This window comes from Rattus norvegicus, chromosome 8 (assembly GCF_036323735.1).
Source record: "Rattus norvegicus strain BN/NHsdMcwi chromosome 8, GRCr8, whole genome shotgun sequence".
Lineage (NCBI taxonomy): Eukaryota > Metazoa > Chordata > Mammalia > Rodentia > Muridae > Rattus > Rattus norvegicus.
The window spans coordinates 61,659,270-61,669,430 of record NC_086026.1 but is presented as its reverse complement, the minus strand read 5'-3'; positions in this window follow the sequence as shown (position 1 = coordinate 61,669,430).

The following is a 10,161-nucleotide window of genomic DNA, read 5'->3' as shown; positions in this document are numbered from 1 at the left end:
GGGATGAAGCTTGCCCACTTTTCTATTTAGTTGTTCTGCGTTGGTTATGCTTAACCACTAAGGTTTGTTTTAAAGGTAAATAAAGGAGGGAGAGAAGAAGGAAGGGAAGTGGAGTGAGGGAAAGGTAGTAAAATTAACCCTGATGAGTAAAGGGCAGACCTCGGTGAAGTGGAGCGATGCATCAACTCTTCCGTTTCGTCTGGACAATTGATTTGTTTTGATTTGTTTCTTCATAACACAGGAAAGCAGACACAGAGCCAGAGAATCAGTAAATACCTTTTGATAGGCCTTTCCACACACTTAGCACTTAATTACATTCTTTCTTATATGATTTGATATCTTTGCGGGTGTGATGCTGTCTCTGAATCTGGAAGTTTTCTCAAGAACACACTTGCTTTGCAACCTCGCTAGCACCTGTTCACGGGACCGTATTACCTTGACATCACGAATCAGCCCTTAATAGAGCAACTAAAACTTGTGATTTTATGTTTGTCCCTTGTCCCCTGATGTCCACTCTTCGTTTTCTCTATGTGAACAGGGCCCTCTAAAGGAAGCAGAAAGCCTGGTACATTCAGCCTAGTAACAGTAGAATTGTGGAATCTCTAAACAGGTTGTCAGGAGTCTTCGTAAATAAAACACAGGGGTTGTTAAGCTTGCCCAGGTTGGTATTCCGAGTTAAGATGCAGACACCTACAAGGAGCATATGGACACTGTATCAAGCAGAGCTCAGTGAGTCAAGCTTCTGAAGCCTGAGGAACCATAAAGTTGCTAGAACAGAGGTGGTGGATGAATTTCCCCACTCAGGTTGGAGTGCTGGTGTACATTGACTAGCAGGAATAGTTACAGCCCTCAGAAGAACAAGACAGCCTTCAGCAGGAAACGTCATCCTTAGCAGCCTGGAGTGGGGCGTGGGAAAGGAAAACACCATTAGCTCTAGTAAAGAACAAAGAGAATGAATATTTTTTTAAAGGTCTCCAAAGAGAGCACTTAGTGACTGCTAGCTGGAACTGTCTGATGCTAAGGCCTGTCCCAGAACTCCCTGAGATGACAGAATGGGACCCTGAGATCATAGCCTTCCTGCTTATGTACCAATAAGAGGAAACAAAACTGAAGTTCTCTCATTCATGGTGAGATTTGCTGCACCTAAGAACCTGAGATTCTGGTGAGGCTAAAAGCTTAAGTCTCAGCTTCTACTACAAGTATGAGCTCAGAGACATGGATCACATTGAGCAAAATAAACCAGAAGAAAATGACTATTATATTTTTTCTCTCATCTGAGGACTCTGTGCACACACATACACACACACACACACACACACACACAGGCATATGCACACACACTGACACACGCACATACACAATCACATCACATCACATGAATGTACAAAGGGAAGGGAGGACTCTTTGAAAAAAACAGGAAAAGTAGAACAGGAAAAAGGTAATAGGAGGTGAGTGTAGTCAAACAATACACAAGAACAAAGACATCATTACAAAACTCCAACATTTTATACAACAAGAATACAGCAATATTTATTCTGTGCTATAATAAAATGCCAATTTTTGCCCCTAAAATGAGGTCAACAGAAGTCCCTAAACTAGGTGGGGTGTTTGGAATTTATTTCATAGGAATTCAAGATATACATGGTCCTCACTGTTGTTTTAAATTTTAGTAAATTTTTGCATTTTAACAAGCATTTAAGAAACCATCAAAGCATCTCCCTTGTGTTCGTATTTTCTGTTTAGGCTCTGTTGATAATCTCATGGCTCTGCATGTGTGAGGAAGGAGGCAAAAGGATGGTACCCTGTGGGCATCTGTGACTGGCTCTGTTAATAACTGTGTTCCATTTCTCATTATAGGCTGACATTTTCAAAGCCAAAAGCTCTTCTACAGTCCATTAGCCTCTTGCACCGGGCTGGGACTGAGGTCTAGAACAAAGAGAAAGTAAGATTGGAAAATCATGTGAGACCAAAATGGCACAAGCAGGGTGAAAAGTTTAATAAGGTCATCTCCTCTGTCTGCTGGTACCTGGAGCTTTAGGGACAGTCACTTGCTCAGAAAGATCAGAAGAATGCTGCAGAGAGCAGGGAAGGGTCGGCTTGCCCTGGGTGCTCTGCTTGTTCAATACCTGGCTGGGTTTCCAGTTATCAGCTATCAGTTATCATTGAAGTGGTTTTGCATAATCAACAGTCACTGAATTTCAGTGGCATACAAGAGTAAGGTACTAAGTTCACATACATGGGGCTGGTGTGGGCTGGACTGGGGTCAGGGGCCCTAAACAGGTTATTGGACATAGATGTAAATAAACACTACTCCGAGTAAGACTTTTTCACACCACTGTCTGAGGGACGTGGGAGCCTGCCGTCAAACCTTGTTCATGCGGCAAGCCCAACTTCACTATCAGTGGAATATGTTCTTCCCATGGAAGGAACAGAAGAGGAAACCAACTTGGAAATGACCTGTCTACAGCAAGAGTCACCCTAGTCTGACCCATTTCAAGAGTAACAGAGTTGTTATCAAAGTGGCCAAGGACAGGTGATGCTTCTGTGACCTTGATCACTTTTCTTCAAACAGCAGATAGGACAGTGAACTCCTAGTACCTTTCTAGGATATGTGTGGGATATTCGTTAGGAACTTCTTGTCCACTGACCTTCTCAATGTTTTGGCGTGAGTAGATTGTTGTGTAAAGTTGCCCATTTCACCTTTACATTAGCAAACTACTAACAAGGTCTACAATGGATTGGCTGGATAATATATGTGACAACAGGATGATGAGGGGGTGCCTTGCCATATTTAAAAGAAATAAAAGCAGATTATTTCGGGACATGGAGTAAAACTGCCAATATAGTTGGTTGGTGTAAACAGCATGTTGTGGGTTAGTATGTACGCTGCTTTAATTCTGTCTTGTAAGTGTGTATCTGTAGATGTTCACAGTCACTGGGGGTCGGGGGAGAGAGCCTGGTGAAACTTCCATGGTTAGGAGCATTTATTTCTCTTCCACAGTACTGAGTTTGGTTCCCAGGACCCATCTCATGGCAGCCCACAACTCCAGCTCTAAGGAGATCTGACATCCTCTTTAGTCTCCATGGGCACGCACACGCACATGCACACATGCACACATAAATAAATTTAAAATATTACTCACGAATTAAATCTAAAATAAAGTAGCAATCTATACATGAACACAATTTCCCTTGGAGATCCATTCAATTTGTTATGGTCTAATGTTTGGTGTAACACCAAAAGTCTTATGTTAAAACTTAACACTTCTGAGACATCATTACAAGCATTACTTTGAGGTGTAGTTAAGTCATAAGATCTTTTTTCCCTCATAAATAGAGGATAAAATACAAAGGGTCCTGCCTGTTCTCTTTGTAAAAAGAAAATTAGGGGACTCAACTGGCACTTTCACCATCTTAAATGTAATAAGAAAGTCTAGTCATAGAAACAGAGACCTGGCTGATATTTGGATTTTGGGCTTGCTGGCTTTTTTAAAAAAATGTTTTCACATCTAAAATACAACTCCTCTCCTCTCCTATACTCTCTACCTCTCTATCCTCTCTCTCTCTCTCTCTCTCTCTCTCTCTCTCTCTCTCTCTCCCTCCCTCTCTCTCTCTCTCTCTCTCTCTCTCTCTCTCTCTCTCTCTCTCTCACACACACACACACACACACACACACAAAATAATAAAAATCAAAACTAACAATCAGAAGACCAATAGGACAAAAAATGGCAAAATAAAACAAAAAGTCCATAGACAGACAAAAACATAAGAGTTTGTTTTAAGTTGGCCAAATCCCTGAACCTCAAGGAAAGGGTTTGGTGATAACAATCTCATGTACGCCTGAATGCTCTGAGATCACTCACTCTGCACAGAGTCCAGTTGTGGATCTCTGCGTTAATTCCCATCTAGTACAGAAAGAAGCTTCTTTGATGAGCTTTGAGCACTGCACTCATCTGTAGGTAGAGCAGTATGTCATTAGGAGATTTTACTCTATGTTTGCTTGACAGAATGCTAGTAATAGGTTTTCCCTTGAGCCCCTGTCCTATCCATGGACTTTCCAGCTCCAAAAGCTATGAGCACTAACTTCTGTTATTTGTAAATAACCCAGTCTCAGGTGTTTTCTTATAGTCACTTGAATAAGCTAAGATACTACCGTTCCCGACAGCGGTAGATGAACAGGTCATCTAGAATCCATTTCTCTGTGGCTGAATGGGCTTTGCTATTTATATAGACTGCAGTAGACAGTGGGAAGGATGTTTGCTCATGGTGGTTTTGTAGTTTCCTTCTTCTCCTCTGAATGGCTAGAAAGGTTATGGCTAAAATGAATTCTGACATCCCAGTGAACATAGCAAAACCACTGTCACTATCTGAAACACCCTTAGAGTTCTTCTGCTAAAGGAAAATTGATTTTTGTATTCTCTGATTTTATTCTGTTTTGGGGTGACTCATCAAATCTGTAAATTAATACAGTGTGGTTACTAATTTTCTTTTTTGTGTTCTTTTTATGTTTTCAAATTTTCTACCTTAGTTTCAATAACAATGTGTCATTATCCAAAGAAACAGCAAATAACCCTTACAGACACAGAGCGCTTTCTTCAGGGCATTCTAGAAATTATAGGTTACGAATGCCTGGGTGGCTATTTTTTTCTTTATTTGTTTTCATCTTCATTCTGACTGGCTATATAGGGTAGGTAGGAAATCAACAGTGATTCCTGGACCTTGCCATTTTTGATTCTGTCCCAATAGTTCTTTATCACCAGAGCAAGTTTGGAGGTAGAATATACAATTTGAGACTCAGGTCAAACTGGTTTTCAATTTTCTTCTGAGACTTACTCCTTCAGGACAAGTTGCCTGGAGTCATAAAATTGAGTATCCATTTTTCTCATATGCTAGCCCTGCAATATTACTTTGAGAACTAGATGAATGAGTGGAAAACAGAATCATACAAGAGCATAACATGGCAAAGTGAATGCTTGCCTTACTTCTTTAATTTACAGAACTTTGAACCCTAAAATTAAACACATCATACTGACTAGTCCTCAGGACAGGAGCATCACAGGATAGCAGGACGGAATGTCCCGCTGGGTTCCTCTACTAGGTGGCTTTCCTGATAGGCAGGTTGCCAGTTAGTTTATGAAGGGAATATGTTGACAGGCTTTTGAAAGTTAGCACAACATCCCCCACCCCCTCACTAGTTTACACTTTTCACAATACAGGTGAGGCAGAAAACTGTGCTGCTCCAGGCAAACATTAGAGCCTACGTTGTGTAAACACAATTAAAAAGTAAAGAGAAGGGAGGAGAGGCACACAGAAGACAGCTACCATCTACAGAAGCACTGTACGAGAATTCCCCTGCATATGTCTTCTGAGAAGGCTAGAAATAATGGCACACATACATAATCATGAAAGTTGGTTTAAGCCCAAACTCCTACAGCTCCTGCTAACCTTTCCTTTATCCTGTACTTCTCCTCCCTCGTTAAATTAAATATGAAATCTACTTTCGCTCTTATATCTGGCCGTCTGTGAACATGACACACATACATGAGCAAAGTACTTTTAGATGGTGAATCTTTAATGAAATATTTATTACTGTGACTTCAGTTCCTACCCCTCTTGTTGTTCCTCTTTCAGGCCTCTCTCTCTCTCTCTCTCTCTCTCTCTCTCCCTCCCTCCCTCCCTCCCTCCCTCCCTCCCTCCCTCCCTCTCTCTCTCTCTCTCCCTCCCTCTCTCTCTCTCTCTCCCTCCCTCCCTCCCTCCCTCTCTCCCTCCCTCTCCCTCTCTCTCTCCCTCCCTCTCTCTCTCTCTCTCTCCCTCCCTCCCTCCCTCTCTCTCTCTCTCCCTCCCTCCCTCTCTCTCCCTCCCTCCCTCTCTCTCTCTCTCTCCCTCCCTCCCTCCCTCCCTCTCTCTCTCCCTCTCTCTCTCTCTCCCTCCCTCCCTCTCTCTCTCTCTCCCTCCCTCCCTCTCCCTCCCTCCCTCCCTCTCTCTCTCTCTCTCCCTCCCTCCCTCCCTCCCTCTCTCTCTCTCTCCCTCCCTCCCTCCCTCCCTCTCTCTCTCTCTCCCTCCCTCCCTCCCTCTCTCTCTCTCTCTCTCTCTCTCTCTCTCTCTCTCTCTCCCTTTCTCTCCCCTTCTCTCTGGAGGGGTTTTTCTCTCTGTCTCTCTCCTCCCACATACTTCTTCCTCCCCTCCCTTCCCCTCCATGTCTTCCCTTCCTTTTGCAATCCTTCCCAGGTGCCGAGAGTCTGTCTTCTCCTCAGTATTTTTTCTTAGTCCAGGTTGTACATATCCTGCATTGCTGAGTCTTGCCAAGGTGAACTCGATGTGGTTGTAAAAGATATTTTCACTCACTGTTCTTTTAAACTTCCACATTGGGAACTGGAGAGGCTGCTTGGCGGTTAAGAGCACTTGCTGCTCCTACAGAGGAGGAGCATTCGATTCCCAATACCCACTTGGCAGCTCACCACCAGCCATCTATAACTCTGTTTCTGACTTTTCCACAGGTACCAGACATGCATGGTTCACTTACCCATGCAGACAGGGAAAACACTCATATACATAAAATAAAATAACTAAATCTTCAAAGAAACTGTCCCCTTGCATTTTAACAGCCACTTGCATAAGTGGGAGGGCTAAAGGAACATTTCTGGATTAGCTCCCGCCAAAGAAGCACAACCAGCATCTGAAGAGTAGGGTCTCCTGTGTGTATGTGCCAGCAGCTGCTTTGGAACAATGATTGTAACTGTGCATAGGATGCTTTTCTCTTTGGACGCATTTCTGTTCCTTTGCCAATATGATTGGCATCGTTATAATCAAAGTCTGTCACCATGCCTTCTCCTTGCTGGGTTCAGATCTAATTTGATTCCCAGCAATACTTTCAGAGCTGTGGGTCCCAGGAGCAAGCAGAGCCGTCGGGTATGAAAACTGAGACCTGAGTGTCAGGTCAGCTCCCCAAATTTCAATGTTAAGAACTCTAACAGGCATTCACACTGGTCCAATTCCTATTCCAGCGGAAGTGCTCAGTAGAGTGGCTCAAAAGGAAGATGGTGTACAGTCAGGCATTAAAGAGAGAAGCAAGCAGCAGACAAAAGGATGGCATGCATGAGCATGGAAGGCCCTTCATCCCTCAGTAGTCTTGAAGTGGGGCATGAGGTAGAGTCAGCATGAGCCTATGAGAAAACCAGAAGAGCAATGTAACACCACTGTGCTCAGGGAAGAGTCCGTGAGTAACTGTTCTGGGTGAAGAGAAAAGGCCAGGAAATAAGTGGGAATTTATGACTCCTTCTGTGCCTGGCATGGACAGAGAACATACCTTAAGCAAAGAAATGCCCGAAATTTAGTTGATGCATAATTTTATTTAAACATAGTCAGAAAGCAGGATAGAACAAAAATCAAAATTCTGGAAAGTCCTAGAAGAAATAACACTAAGAGTTTTAGCCAGGAATTAAAGAAAAACATTATTATCAACTTGTAGTAAACTGTTAGATAAACAGATGGCAATCTTTGAGACAAATCTTCTTAAATAGGTGTGTATGAATTACAGCAAATTATTCATCTTTTACTATGTTAACCCTGAGCTAAGAAGTGTAATTGTGTTAATTTTTAGTCATCATAAGTTACACACACACATATACATATACACATATATTTCTGACATATGCACATAAATATATACATACACATATACACACATATATATGCATAACTCTGTAATTTCTTTAAAATTATATGGCCAGTAAATAGACCACGACTTTAGCCAATTCCTTCTCCTAGGCTCTAGGCTTTGACCATTGCAATATACCAACTCTGGTTTGCCCTCTCTTCCTCTTACCTGGATCTGTTGGATGTAATTGTTCTTTCACTCTTTTCCACAATCTTATCCTTTACCTAACTGTGATGGCTAATAGGAGCCGTGAAATAAATATCCAGTTATAATCTAAACCCCTTTTCTCCTAAGACACAATTAGACACCGTCTAAAGTCAGAATAAGTACATAACACCCCTTTAACAAACTTATCCACACTTCAGATAAGATCAAACTCTGTTGGTGCCAAATGATTAATGCAAACTCATATAGCTCGGCTTTGTGTCATCATATCCGCTTGCATTGCTTTAACACCTGTCATCCCCATGGATACCAAAGCAAATTACGAGCACGGACCAAAGCGCGTCTATATATAGGTGTTGCTTTACCCCCTGGGGACACAGTTTCTTAGACTCTTGAAGAATTTTCTGACAGTTCTAAAGAGAAATTTAAAAAAAAGAAGAACTTGTGCTCTATATCCATTTTAAGCAGAATAAATTTGTACCTAGGGAATAGTATGTCTCTATCCAGAGTTCTCAATGCCTTAGGGGTTAAATGTAGTGTTTAATTTTACACTCTGGAGATGGAAACATATTTTTCTTTGAAAAGTAACACTGAGCCAACAGTCTCTCTGCTTTTGATATAGTGCACATCAAATGTTTATTTTCCTAATAAGCCTCATGTCTCTCTACATGTTCTTTTGGAATAAGGAGGTTTTCATCATATCCTCAAAAGAAGTCATCCCAATCACTACACTCATAACATTTCTTATTACAAATAATTCCATACCTATCACACACCGCTTCTCTTAGTTCTCATCTGGATGCTGGGATGTAAGGGCAGGAATATGGGAGATGAAATGGGAAACACGGAGGAAGAATCAGTTATTCCTGGGAAATGGGAAGTGTCCAGCAGAAGAGACAGCACACTTTTCTAACAATGATAGTGTTGAGGAAGTTTCCCTATTCGTCACTTCCTTTGTTTCACTTTCTGTGAGGCAATATTCGTTCACCTGTGACTCTTCCCTGGGGCATTTGTAGAGTAAGCAGTCTGGGGAAAACTGGAAATAATGTCCTCCTTCTAAGCTAAGAACAAACTTAATTAATTTTCCAGTCTAATAAAGACAATGACAAAAAGTCGCTATGCTTGTCACCCATCATTAAAATCAGGTGCCCCAACTTGGGGTTTCTCAGCCATTATGTAAGGGCTGAGTAACATCACCTGGACAGCTCCCCAAATATTTACACTGTGTGCAAGGAGAATGGGATTTTCTCAGGAGTGTGTTCAGGTGGACACCAGGAGCCAATAAATGAAACTGATAAAGCCTAGCCTGTGGTTATCGGGAAGCTAGAGGATTAAAAGGCTGGGATTGGACATTCAAGAAGTCTTAGGTCTAGAAAGCAACATGCCCCCATGTTGGAAACAGAGACAGTCGTGGCATTCCCTGTAGTCACATGGTGGGATGACAAACATAGCTATTGGATTTTAAAAAGAGGAAAGGGAATTATATGGACTTTTTCTCTAGTAATGTAACTTTCAAGGGTATTAATTAGAGAGCTATGAAGACATGGCAGGGTTTCATTTGTTGTCTTGTTTTGTTGATGGAGATGGGAAATAACTGAACACAGAGCAATTACTGTATGGAGTTGGGAAGACTGTTTTGGTTCTGCTTGGTTTTTTTTGTTTTTTGATGCAAAAGGCAAAATATATTCTTATAAAGGTAAGAAAGTATAAGATAGGACAGGACTAAGGAACTAAGGAGACTCTTGCCAGGCATGTCTAGGTAATAAAAAATGATAAAGGCACCAGAGCTCAGACTGGATCCCTCTCCTCTGGATTAGAACTCTCCACAAATGACATTGAAATTGTTTTCGTTCCATTTTCTACAATACTGGGTATAAGAAGAAAAAACTAAATAGTTTTGTGATAATTATATCACCCAGAGTAGATTCCAAGAGTAAGACTCAAGCTACTTTTCAAAGAATGTGCTTTGAAAACACAGATCTAATTAAGGGGGAGAGTCACAGGCTTGTTGAGCAAGGTTCACTATTTTTTAACAATGGCGTCCACAATGGTCTAATGGTGGCGGTAAGCTCAGCCAAGAACCTTGGCAGTGAGACGCAGAGTGCTTTGCCTTGTTATAATTTCCCAGCACACCCAGGAAGCTGAAAGTTTTAGTTATTCTGCTTTTTTGCCACCCCTTTCCATTATGGGACTTACATTTGCTTAGAAGCCCATTTTCTAGCTCGTCCTCCAATTTCTAATTAAAATCAGGAGACCTCTACCAGGAACTAGAGAATAAACGTGGGACACAGTATTTGTGCTAATCCTGAAACCTTTGTGAAGTATCAGACACCCCGGGG